Source organism: Giraffa tippelskirchi, chromosome 2 (assembly GCF_054371585.1).
Source record: "Giraffa tippelskirchi isolate mGirTip1 chromosome 2, T2T-mGirTip1v1.2.pri, whole genome shotgun sequence".
Classification (NCBI taxonomy): Eukaryota; Metazoa; Chordata; class Mammalia; order Artiodactyla; family Giraffidae; genus Giraffa; species Giraffa tippelskirchi.
In genome coordinates this window covers 230,743,762-230,757,128 of record NC_137276.1, presented here as the reverse complement: position 1 = coordinate 230,757,128, position 13,367 = coordinate 230,743,762, and the positions used below count along the sequence as shown (strand labels likewise).

General features: G+C 49.9%; 1 protein-coding gene across 40 annotated transcripts in view; it reads right to left on the bottom strand.

Moving 5' to 3' along the window:
• DYRK1A (dual specificity tyrosine phosphorylation regulated kinase 1A) overlaps positions 1 to 13,367 on the bottom strand; it is a 214,750-nt gene that overhangs the window by 146,359 nt on the left and 55,024 nt on the right. For 6 of the 40 annotated variants that reach the window (XM_081573157.1, XM_081573162.1, XM_081573135.1 and 3 more), the window contains exon 1: positions 742 to 1,023. The exons of 1 other annotated variant lie outside the window; for it this stretch is intronic. The gene's annotated coding sequence lies outside the window, so the exon portion shown is untranslated. Of the gene's footprint in view, positions 1 to 741; positions 1,024 to 1,418; positions 1,515 to 1,666; positions 1,930 to 2,033; positions 2,624 to 3,229; positions 3,715 to 5,334; positions 5,431 to 13,367 lie in introns of those variants that run through there. 33 more of the 40 variants (XM_081573142.1, XM_081573136.1, XM_081573144.1 and 30 more) reach the window with 17 other exon arrangements.

The following is a 13,367-nucleotide window of genomic DNA, read 5'->3' as shown; positions in this document are numbered from 1 at the left end:
TACAAAGCTAAAGGTAATTCCACTGAATTATTCAAACGCCCCCTAAATCAAAGTATTAAGTATATCCATTCTTAAATACTTCGTATATGTAATGTGAAAGGACTCCTAGGGAAAATCTAAGTATCCAAAGATAAAAATAACCAAAAATAACTTTGCACAAAACTTTCTTATGACTCATTAATACTTAAGTGATGACTATAATTAAAATTAAGTGTGAGGAACCAAACGCAGAACAGAATACTTTTTATTCCTTCCATTCAAAAATTGTCTATCCAGTTTTCTTCGGGGCGGGGTGGGGGGGAGCTGACAAATTAGTTTCATTAAGAGGGCCTCGCTTCATTCTCTCCTTTCCGCTTCTGCAAACCACAAAAGTTAATTCCACGCCAACACTATGCTTGGATACAACCCTGAGTCATTACAACCAAATAGCTCCAAAATTTGCCAGTACTTCTAATAACGAGTTATATGCTAGTGATTAAGAGCCCGGGCTGGCTACAGACTCCCGGCTTCAGGAGTCCCAGCTGTATGACCTTGGATGAGTCACCGCCCAGTTTCCTCATCTGTGAAATGGGTAACAGTATCTACTTGGAGGATAAGAGAATTATTAATACACGGTCCTAATCTTTTAACTCGGAAGCGAAAACAATGTTATAAAAGGTGTATTTCCTGACAACCTGGGCCGAATTCAAGAAACAAATGGCGCTGGCGCTCAAGTACTGCACCTAGATTACCAAGACTCACATCATCCTGGGGTTTTGGACAACAGACTCAGCCAAAGTCGTCGGAATCACTCACTAATTCTGCCCCATTTTTAACTACTTCGGACCGGGGAAGGGGGGCGGGGGGAGGTCTTTCCGCCCAGCGTGAAGCTTCTTCAGCCAGCCCCGGCGGATCTAAGCCTATGAATAAGACTCCGGCGAGTTCTGTGATATACACCCAGGTGTCGATTATTAATTTACGCATCCGCGGCCCTCCGACACCCTCCGAAGGCTGTGTTGCGCGGGTCACCAGCCCTCCGACGTCGAGCGGCCGGGCTCTCACGCGCACAACTTCCGAGCAGGCCGAAGGCCCGGGCTCCGCGAGCACGCCGCCCAGAGGGCCGCGCGGGGGGGAACCGGCTCCCCGACCTTCCCCGGCGCCTCGCCCGGCGGCCGGAGGCAGCCCCGTCTCCCCTGTAACCCATGGCATTGTCCTTGCGGAGGACCGCGGCCGCTGTTCCCACACTGGTGGGGACCGAGAGGAGGGACGAGGGAGGAGCTGGGGGAAGAGGATGAGGAGGAAGAGGAGGAGGAGGAGGAGGAAGACACCCTCCTCCCCTGCGCTCGGGCGACCAGGCAAAAGGTCTGGCGCTTTCTCCCGGCCCCCAGGCCCCGGCTCCCGGGAGGCCGCGGCCCCGGCCCCCCCAAGCCCTCCGCAACTTTCCCTCCGCTCGCGCCCGCCTCTCCTCCGGGACCGGGGCCTGTCGAGCGCCCTCTCGCCCGCCCTCCCTTTCCCCCCCGCCCCGACCCCGGGCGGCCGGCCGGCCGGCCTCGGTCCGCGACGCCTCCTCCTAAAATGGCAGGTCCCTCCCTCCGCCCGGCCGGCCTCGGCGCGGGCCCCGGCTGCAGGCCGCAGGGGGGGAAGCCGGGCCGCCGGGCGCCGGGCGGGGCCGCGGCCGGACACTCACCAGGACGATGGCGGGGCGCTCGCGCCGTTCCCTCCGGTGAGTCTCTGCCGCCGGCTTCCCGCCGCCGCCGCCGCTGCGCCCCCGCCGCGGCCTCCGCCGCCAGCGCCGCCCCGGCCGCCTCTCTCTCCGCCCCCGGCGCTCCCGGCTCCGCTGCCTCCGAGCCGCAGCCTCCTCAGGTCTCGCTGGCCGGCTCGCGGGTCCGAGCGGCGCCCGGTGGGGTGGGGGTGTGTGTGGAGGCCGGGGAGGCGGCAGCCCCCCTCCCCAGCAAATACCGCAGTCCCCGGACCCCGAGCCCCGCGGCGCGGCGGGGGCCGCGCGGCCCGGCCCGGCCCGGCGCGGAGGGCGGCGGCGGCGGCGGCGGCGACGCCGAGCGCCCAGTCGCGGCCGCCGGCGGCGGCGGCTTCTTCTTCCCCGAGGAGGATTTTGTAAATCTCACAAAATGGCGCGCGCTCCAAAGCTGCGCAGCGAGGAGCGCCGGGGCCCGAGCGGCGGCGGCGGTGGCGGCGGCTCCTCAGCCAGGAGAGCCCGAACCGCCCGCCCCCGAGTCCCCGCACGGACAGACGGACACACACTCACACTCTCTCACACACACACGCGCGCACGCACCCTCGCACACGCTCCCTCACACACACACACACACTCGCTCACACTCACACCGGTCCCGCCCGCTCGCCGGCGGCGGCGGCGGCGGCAGCGGCACCAACAGCAGCAGCAGGAACAGCAGCACAAGCGGCGGCGGCGGCGGCGCCCGCACCCCCCGCTCGGGGTGTCCGCTCTCCTGAGCCCAACCTGGGCCGCGATCAGCAGCAGCGACGGCAGCAGTCTCCCCGGATCCCCCAGCCGCTCTCGCCGCCGCCACCCCCGCCTCACTCCAATGGGGCTTTTTATTATTATTCGGGCGGGAAGCGAAAGGGTTTAAAAAAAAACCCAACCAACAAAATGGCGACGGACCGACCCGGTCGCTATAGCAACTGTCAATCAAAACGCAACCCCCCCCCCCCGCGGCTGACGTGCTGACGTCCTCCTCCCGCCACCCCCGGCCCCAAACTGGAGGGCGGGGCCTGTTGCTCCGGCAACGGCAGATTCCGTTTCCCTCCTTTTCCCTCCGTTCCCCCACCCCCCCGCCTCAGTCCCCGAGCGACCAACCACCCAACCCCCCTCAGGTCACGTGAAGGATAAATTCGGAGCTCGCTACGAGTGTCAGAGGAGGGCGCGTGATTCGCTCGGGGGAGGGGAGCGGGGGGGGACGGCCGGGCTGAGGGGAGCGAAGGGGAAGAGGAAGGCAGGGCGGGGGCCGAGGCGGCGGCCCGGCCTGTGCGCGAGCGCCCGCCGCTTCCCGGGCCGCCCGGCCGCGCCCCGCCCCGCGCGCACCGCGCCCGCGCCCGCGCCCGCGCCGACTGCGGCTCCGGGAGAGCGCGCGCGTGCCCGGCCTGCGCGCCGCCGCCGCCCGCGGAGCCCGGCGCTTCCGCGTCGCGCGCGCGCAGCCCCGCCCGCACCGGGGTGGTGGTGGGGGCGGGGAGGACCCGGGGCGCCCCCCGCGCTCCCGGGGCCGGGGCTGCTCACCTGCATCCCCGGGGAGCGCGCCGCCGGCTGCGCCCGCCCGCGAGCTCAGGCTGCGCTCGGCCGGGCTCGCGTGCCCGCCTCGCCGGAAAAGATGCCCACGGAGGCTGCGGCGGCGGCGGCGGGGGGTGGGGAAGAGGCCGCCTCCGCGCTTCAGACATCTCAGGAATTCCGGACGCTTCGCCCCGGTTCCGGGATGCCCCTGCGGCCGACGCCTCGCTTAAACCCTGGCGCTCGATCTTTGTAGCGGCCGGCGGCGGCGTTCAGAAATGACAGACGGAGCCATCATAAGCACTCCAGGCTTTCCCACGGATTTCAACCCCCCCCACCCCCCATCTATTTCGGGCCGCAGCCTTCCTTCCCCATCGGAATGCCCCGAAAATTAATCTGCTCAAAGCGATCACTGTATCCTTGTTCAACTCCCTCATTATCTCTTTCACGCAACAGCTCAGTTTCCACATTCTCAATTCGTCCACAATTCTTTATTAATATTCTGGCCTTTGTTTCTCTTTATTCTGTCCCTTCCGCCTGGCTAAATATTGCGAGGTGTGCACAGCAACCCCCAGCCCCGCCCCCAGGCTTTAAAACCTAGGTATACTAGTAGCCATGCTATGCTGGCTACTTTGTAATTAGTAGACAGTCACTGGCTAAAAAAACATTTTGTACCAATGCTAGTAAAGTGGCACTTGATATTGTGCTAAAAAAGGATACTGTACATAGTTATTTTACTGCAAGTCCAACAATTTATTTATTTCTAAGCTGGATATTGCCATCTTCGATGATAGTGTTCATATCCATTTTTATTAAGCTGTTCACAAGTACAGTGACAAGCAGATACAATCCTAGGTGTAAAGAGAAACAACCCCATGGCCTACATGGGGAAAGAATCTTTAAGAGGAGTGGATATGTGTTTATATATAACTGATTTGCTTTGCTGTACAACTGGAACTAAGCATTGTAAATCAACTATACTAAAAACCTGTATTAAAAAACTTTTAGTACAAGTGGAACGGGGTGAGAAAAGAACAGCTTCGTAATAAATATTGGTCTCTATCCTGTGTGACTGGAGGAAAGACAAGTCTTCTTTAACAAATGTTTCCCTCCTTCAGTTATTAGAACCGCCGGGAAAGATTGAAGGCAGGAGAAGGGGACGACAGAGGATGAGATGGTTGGATGGCATCACTGGCTCAATGGACATGGCTTTGGGTAAACTCTGGGAGTTGGTGATGGACAGGGAGGCCTGGCATGCTGCGGTTCATGGGGTCGCAAAGAGTCGGACACGACTGAGCGACTGAACTGAACTGAATGTACTAAGGCACCCATTCAAGTTAGCACAATCCAAGACTAAATTAGACGAAAAGTAGGCAAATAGGTTACTTCAGACTGATTTTCATGATATCAAAAGTTGCTATGACTATCAAAAGTTCTTTTGGAGCACTGACTTTTTCAAAAATTGACCTGCTAACGTAATTAAAGCCCGCATTCAACTTGATTGTTTTGAGTGAGGTGGCCAAGAGTGTCCTATTGGGAGTGAGAGATCGTTCCCTTGATCCTGCCCAAGCTTCCGTTTCCACCATACAACCAACTCCCTCTCCCCTGTTCCTCTTCGCCCCGCTCCCCACCCACACCGGGTCACCACAGTTTCACTTCTATCAGAGCACTTAAGCATTTGCAACCTTCAGCATTAAATTGGAATCAATTTTTTATTGCTGGTAATGAAGGAAACTTGTCTAATTAATCTTCTAGATAACCGAAAAGAATATGACAATGTCCCAAGAAACCTGCCCTTGGCTTTAGTCAAGTCCACCTGGAAGATTATCACGGTGAGGCAGAGTTTTGAGTTTACAGTCCTGCAGTGATAGAAGGCATTGCTGGTCTTCATATCTAGAAGGCTGCACCTTCTCTGTCCCCCATCCTACCTCCCTCTCCTCCCAGCATGACCGCGTTACACAACACGGATCAATAAACTGTCATGTCCAGGTTGGAATGCTGTAAAATGGTTTTATGTAGGCTTCACCTAAAAGCAACATGTTAATTATGTTGATCCCAAACAAGTGAACACATGTAGGCAGGAAGGACTCGGATACAGACGCCAGTTTAGACTTAACCAGGTTCGGTGATTAAATCCTTGCTCTCATCTGAGAATCTTCCCGTCATGTCCACTGCCAGATGTATTACAAATCTGTCTGTCCATAGAAGTTAACCTGTAAAAGTAAAGACCCCCAAATCACAGATAGTAACAACCTGCATGTAACCAGCACATTCTAGGGAGTCCCTTGGACTGCAAGGAGATCAAACCAGTCAATCCTAAAGAAAATCAACCCTGAATATTCATTGGAAGACCTGATGTTGAAGCTGAAGCTCCAATACTTTGGCCACCTGATTCGAGGAGCCAACTCATTGGAAAAGACTCTGATACTGGAAAAGGTTGAAGGCAGGAGGAGAAGGCAGTGACAGAGGATGAGGTGGTTGGATGGCATCACTGACTCAGTGGACATTCAGCTCAGTTCAGTCGCTCAGTCGTGTCCGACTCTTTGTGACCCCATGAGCTGCAGCATGCCAGGCCTCCCCGTCCATCACCAACTCCCGGAGTCCACCCAAACTCATGTCCACTGAGCCGGTGATGCCATCCAACCATCTCATCCTCTGTCGTCCCCTTCTCCTGCTGCCCTCAATCTTACCCAGCATCAGGATTTTTTCAAATGAGTCAGCTCTTTGCATCAGGTGGCCAAAGTATTGGAGTTTCAACTTCAGCATCAGTCCTTCCCATGAATATTTAGGACTGATCTCCTTTAGGATGGACTGGTTGGATCTCCTTGCAGTCCAAGGGACTCTCGAGAATCTTCTTCAACACCACAGTTCAAAAGCATCAATTCTTCAGCACTCGGCTTTCTTTATATACTCCAACTCTCACATCCATACGTGACTATTGGAAAAACCATAGCCTTGACTAGATGGACCTTTGTTGGCAAAGTAATGTCTCTGCTTTTTAATATGCTGTCCAGGTTGGTCATAACCTTCCTTCCAAGGAGTAAGCACCTTTTAATTTCATGGCTGCAGTCACCATCTGCAGTGATTTTGGAGCCCAAAAAAATAAAGTCTCTCACTGTTTCCACTGTTTAGTTTGAGCAAATTCTGGGCAATGGGTAAGGACAGGGAAACTTGGCATGCTGCAGTCCATGGGGTCTCAAAAAGTTGGACACAACTTAGTGACTGAACAACAACAACAAACCTCAACAATGTGACATCCCTGTTATACCCGTGAGAAAACAAGTCCTGAAGAAGTAACTTGCCCAAGGTCACACCACCAGTAAGAGGTAAAGTCAAGATTTAAACTCATGTGTAGGACTTCCCTGATGGTAACTGAATGAGAATCCGCCTGCCGATGCAGAGGACATGGGTTTGACCCCTGATCCAAGAAGCTCCCACATGCTGCGGAGGAACTAAAGGCCGAGCACCACGACTACTGAGCCAATGCCCTAGAACTCGGGAGCCACAGCCACTGAAGCCCACACACTCCAGAGCCTGTGCTCTGCAGCAGGAGAAGCCACTGCAAGGAGAAGCCTGTGCACCGCAAGGAAGAGGAGCCCCCGCTGGCTGCAACTAGAGAAAGCTCTCACAAAGCAATGAAAATCGAGGACAATGAGAAATAAAATAAACAGTATATATAATAAAAAGATTCTGCACACCTCAACTAAGACCTGGAAGAGCCAAATATTTTAAAACTAAATATTTTTGAAAAATAAAACTCATGCGTGACTGCAAAGCCTATGTTTCTTTGCAGCACACCAAAATGATCCAAGGTTATTTGGAGACTGGGTTTTTGCAGAGGTAATCAAGGATTCCCTGGTAGCTCAGCTGGTAAAGAATCCGCCAGCAATGCAGGAGACCCCAGTTCGATTCCTGCATTGGGAAGATCCACTGGAGAAGGGATAAGCTACCCACCCCAGTATTCTTGGGCTTCCCTGGTGGTTCAGCTGGTAAAGAATCCACCTGCAATGCGGGAGACCTGGGTTCGATCCCTGGGTGGGAAGAGCCCCTGGAGAAGGGAAAGGCTACCCACTCCAGTATTCTAGCCTGGAGAATTCCATGAACTACCGTCTGTGGGATCGAAAAGAGTCAAACACGACTGAGCGACTTTCACTTCGCTTCACTTCAAGCTAGTATATGATCAGCACCAGACTTCCATCACCCCAGTCAATTTGTCTGTGGCCATCTTTCAAGTGGATCCAGCCCAGACCTCTTCCCTGCTTTCCACCTCCCTACCCTCATCATCCCGACCTCCTGGTGACCCCTGGACCAAGTGCTCTGCTGCCATTCTCCTAGCACCATAAAGTTGCTAACAAGGTTGTTTTATCCCAGATGAGGTTCTAATGTTGCCGTTTTTAAACAGGAGGACAATCCAATATTCGTTTAAACATTTGTAAGAATGTTTACCAGGGACTTTCCTGGTGGTCCAGTGGTTCAGAGTCCAGCTGGCAATGCAGCGGACGCAGGTTCAATCCCTGGTCTGGGGACTAAGGTCCCATGTGCCTCAGGACAACTAAGGCTACCTGGTGCGACTGAGACCCACTGCAGCCAAATAAACAATGCTGTGTTTTTAAAGGATGTTTACCAATATTATTTCATGAATTATCATGAACATTTTCATTTTCTGTGACATCAAGAAAAAGATTGAATGTGAAATTGTGGATTAAACTGGATGTCTGCACTGTTTGAGGATATCTTGAAACAGTATTTTGCAACATTTTGGCAAAACTTGAAAAGAAATACACCTGTGTATGTCGTTTGTTGTTGTTCCGTCCCTAAATTACGGCTGACTCTTTGTGACCCCATGGACTATAGCACGCCAGGCTCCTCTGTCCTCCACCCTCTCCTGGAGTTTGCTGAAATTCATGTCCATTGAGTCAGTGATGCTATCTAACTATCTCATTCTCTGCTGTCCCCTTCTCCTTTTGCCTTCAAACTTTCCCAGGATCAAAGTCTTTTCCAATGAGTCTTTTTGCATCAGGTGGCCAAAGTATCGGAGCTTCAGCTTCAGCGTTAGTCCTTCCAGTTAATATTCAGAGGTGATTTCTTTTAGGACTGACTGGTTTGATCTCCTTGCAATCCAAGGGACTCTCAATCCAATATATGTATATATATGTATATACACACACATATAGATGTATATATAATACCTTCCTCAAAATTAACAGGTTCAGGTAAAGTGCCCTAATGAAACTGTGAAAGACAATTAAGTACATGCAATTAAAAATTAGGTAAGAGGTTCAGAAATGTACAAAGGCCATTTACTTCAGTGGTTCATTAGTTGAACAGTTTTTGAGAATTCTGGCTATTTTGTTGGCATTTTAATGTAGGTATTAATATGTGGTGAATTTCCTTTAATATTCCTACCGTGTTTTTTTGTATGTCCACTTACTGCTATTTTTCCAACTGTATTATTCAACTGTTTGCTTCAGTTGAATGCAAAAGATATTTTTTTGTGGATGTAGCAGTGATATTACTTTATCATATTGTATTTGCATCACTGTTTCTAAACTATGAGTGCTTTTAGGACAAGGATCCTGTATTTTCATCTTTATATCACTAGTACTATATCTGGCATATCATAAATACTGGTTTTGTTTTTGTTTGTAAATATTGTTTTGTTTTGTATTTTTATTTTATTTAAAGACTTTTTGATGTGGACCATTTTGAAAGTCTTTACTGACTTTGTTACAATATTGCTTCTATTTTATGTTTTGGGTTTTTTTTTTTGGCCGAAAGGCGTGTGAGCTCTTAGCTCCCCATCAGGGGTTGACTCTGCACACCCTGCTTTGGAAGGCCAAGTCTTAACCACTGGACCACCAGGGAAGTCCCTGTTTTGTATTTTTAAATGAATGATGATCTTCTGAAATTTTCTTCCTGTTTTCCTCCACCCTATGTGAGGTTTTTGGCAATCATAAAACTTTAGGGGAAACTGTCTAATGATTTGTATAGAAGAGGGAAATGGTCTCTTCCAGTCTTAAAATGGATACAATTTCTCTAGTGCCAGGGGAAGGATTGTTGCAGTCGGCAAAGTTGGAAGAAGAAAATTCCACTAAAGAGATACAGTAATGTTAGTGATTACCACGGAGCTCAAGTTTTATTTTATCAATGTTTCTCAGACCAGTGTTCCTACACAGTCCACAGCTCACCCCAAGTACCTCCAGTCTGAGAAACTATAAATTAGGGCATGCTCATCAGACAGTTTTTAGCTTCTATATTCCAAATGCAAAAATAATAGCCTTCTACCTGTTTGTGCTGTTAGCAGCTTAAGGTCATGGTCAAGCACTAAAAATATTTGTGACGGGCAACAAACATGCCTGTCCTTTCCCACGTCTGAAAACACTTTCAGAGTTTTAAAAGCAAAAACTTCATTATGTTTCCTTTTTAAATCTATAACACGAAGTGTGTAAAGAATAGGACAAAAGGAGCCACCGATCCCATTATAATGACTGTTAATTTTAAAAATGAAAACAATCCAAGAGACTTCCCTACTGGTCCAGTCACTAAGACTCTACACTCCCAAAGCAGGGGTCCCAGGTTCGATTCCTGGTCAGGGAACTTAATCCTACATGCCACAGCTAAAAGATCCATACGCAGCAACAAAGATGGAAGATCTGGCATGCCACAGCTAAGACCCAGCGCAGCCAAATAAATAAAAACCTTTTAAATAAATAAATAAAAATAAAGACAATTCAAGCATATGGTTTGAAAATTCAAACAGAACAGACAAGAATGAAATGAAGACTAAAAGCCCCTCCCAGTTTCTGGGCTTGTTCCTCCTTCACCCTCTTTCTCAGGCCTGTAGAGGACTCTCCCAAATTCAGGTTCCTATCAGTGTCAAAAGCCTAAAGGACCCCACTGCTTTGGGGGTAACATTCCTAGGCCTCAGTCTGTCACCCAGGCCTTTCCTGAGCTGACCCCTCAGGCCGCCTTGGCAGAAGCTTCCCCAAGAGAGGCCCCCCCAGAACACTGTTCCTCCCCCTGGAAGGTCTCCTCCTGACATCAAAGCATTTCTCTCCTTGCACTTTCCTTGTAGGTTTCCTTTCCCATCTGCCAGGAGGAGAGGAAGTCCTTTAAGGGCAGAGACCTAGCTCACTTGTCTTCTTGTGTTTTGGGTTTTTTTTTGCCCCCAGTGCTGAGCATATACTGGGAGCCAAGTCAATGCTTTTGTAAGAATGGAGTCACCATGGAATTGTGAAACAGCAAGAGCTGGTTCAGGCAGGCAAGCAGCTGGAACCAGGAAATGGTCAAAGGCAGGAGGAATCCACTTCACTCTGGGCTGGTGGCCATCTGCTTCCGGCCTTCCTGTCCCTCCCACGGTGGACGGTGGATGCAGGCTTCCTGCAGACTGGGAGGGGGTCTGAGTGGGAGAGTCAGAAACCCAGAGGTGAAGGGGCTCCCCGAGCCCTGAATGAGGGTGTTCAGAAAAGTGGGCGAGTATCAAGGGACTTCTGACTCGCTTTGCGAGAAAGACCAGGTGGGAAGGGCCCCTGGGAGTGCAGCGGGGAGTGTGCTCCCCAGAAAATGTGGCTGGGCCTCTCCTGGAGCCAAAAGGGAACCTGACATGTCATTCCAGGTCGCCCAGCCCAAGAGGCTTAAGAGGAAGGAAGGCAAAAATCCACGGTGGGCACTAGACACAGGAGTAAATTCCTGGGCTGTGTGCTTTCCAGCTAGGCAAGTAGAGTGGAGGCTCCAGGGCCAGCGTTCCAGAGGTCTGAGTTGACAGGGACGCAGGTGTATATGAGACAAAGGGCTAACTTGGCAGGTCCATTCGTTCCGACCGCCAGGGACGGGGGCCTGTCCCGAGCAGAAAGCCCCTGAGATCTCGTGGAATCCTAGGATGTGAGAGCTGCCTTCACCTGTCCGTCACACCCCGATCGTGAAGTCGCTGCCGTGGAGTAGAAAGGACGCCCAGGACACCTTCCCTGTTAGCTGCACAGTGACATTCTGTTCGCATTAGTCACTGGGGACATTTTCATTTTCTTGCAGCGAAGCACAGCACAGGCAAAGTCCTGTGAGCCTGGATTTTCAAGAAGGGACTGGTGACCTTAATACAGTGACAACAGCAATAGGGAAAGAGAGTGATTGCAGAGACAGTGAACGGGGGCATTTCCACTACCTCCCAGAGGTAGGACGTGGGTGGTTTACTTAACCTCTCTGAACTTGTTCTTTCATTTTCTTTATTTATTTTGGCCACACCATGCATATGGGATCTTAGTTCCCTGACCAAGGATTGAACTTGTGCCCCCTGCAGTGGAAGCCCAGAGTCCTAACCTAACTGGACTGCCAGGGAATCCCTGTTCTCTCTCACTTTAAAAGGGGAATTCTTTCTAATACTTTGTGAACTATAAATCATTCTATAAATATTGATGCTGATATAAATAATAATAAATAAGAGATTTTCCTGAAAATGTTTGTTTTTGAAGCTATTTCCAAGATGTCCACTTCAAAAAGTGATTAATTACTTTTGTGTTCTCAAAACTCTCATGTCCTCCTACTGTAAACGTAAGTGATTTTTAGCCTATGTTAAAACGTATTTATGAGCTGGAAACATACTACCTCCTGAAATGTTGTTGTTGTTCAGTCACTCATTTGTGTCTGGCTCTTTGCAACTCCGTGGACTACATCAAGGCATCACGCCAGGCTTCCTTGTCCTTCACCATCTCCCAGAGCTTGCTCAAACTCATGTCCATGGAGTCAGTAATACCATCCAACCATCTCGTCCTCTGTTGTCCCTTTTTCCTCCTGCCTTCAACTTCCCTGAACTGTACACACCATGAATTGATTGCCCCACACTTTCCACCCACTCTTTCTAAATTGTACCTTTTGGGACTACACAGACCAAGTTTCCTCAAAATATTGACCTCCAAATAGTGGAGGAAATTGATGATTTTCCCACCTGAATCTAGTCTTTCTCAGGCTAAATGTCTCCTTTCCTTTCAACACTTGCCCCGGTCAACCCACTGCGCTTTGAGCAACTCCCCTCAAGATCATCTGTAAGTTGAAATGTTGGAAAAAACCTAAATATCCAGCAGTAGAGGCTCAACTAAAAAATGTGACAAATCTAGTCAAAATAGAACATATAATAAAAGAATAAATAAAGCAGTAGATTTTAGTATGATTTAAGTTTTGTAATTAAAACTTTATATGTTAAAATAAATTTTTGTAATATTTGTCACAGGGTGAAACAATGGTAGTGATATTTCTCGTTTGTGCCTTTTTTTCAAATTTTCTAGAATGAATTATTGGTAATTAGGAGAAAAAATAGACCCTACGTCCCTATAGTTTTTAACCTAATGGCCCAGGTTTTAAATCTTGGGAATATCATAAAATTAATATCATTTCAGAGATAAGTGTGTAGCGGGAAGACCAGAATACCAGGAGCCTAGCAGACATCCAACAAGTGTTTGTTTCTTTCTTTACATCCCTAAGTTCTTGAGGACTATTCTCATATACTCCTTTCTCATTAAAATTTTTTTCACCTGTGTCCTACAACTGGATTTCTAATCCATATTCCAAGAGACACTCACTGTACCTCCAGCTCTGTCCAAGCTGTTGATTGAGTTGGGAGGGGGGCAGGTCTCTGATAGACACCAGCTCCAAGAACAAGAAAGAAAAAATTGGACGTTTCCTTCATACACATTTCAGACCGGAAATGCAGTTTGAGTAGATCATGTAAGTGAAGGAAGCGGGGGAAACACCGTCAAGTCAGTGTTCACCTGGTTATTCAACAGGATGATGGCAAAATCATCAGGCAACAAATACTGTCTCTTGCTCACTCCAAAGTTTCAGGAACTGGCTCATGAGGTTTTCAGCAGTAAAGAACTGGAGGGATGAGTGAATCTATGACTCCCACCTCCATCCTTCTCCTAGGCAAGAAAATGGCAGCCTAGAGGGGCTATGAGATTTGCCCCAAGTTGACCCACTTAACTGCAGAGTGGGGAGAGACACAGGCCCCCTGATACCTAGTCCAGGGCTCTCTCCATCTCTCCTGCCTTCCTTCTATCAGATTCTGAGAGAGAACAAAGTGTCTGCAGCAACTTGAAGGAATTAACACCACCGGCACAAAAGGTGGTCTCAGATTACCCATCATCTTGAACCTGGAGGCTTC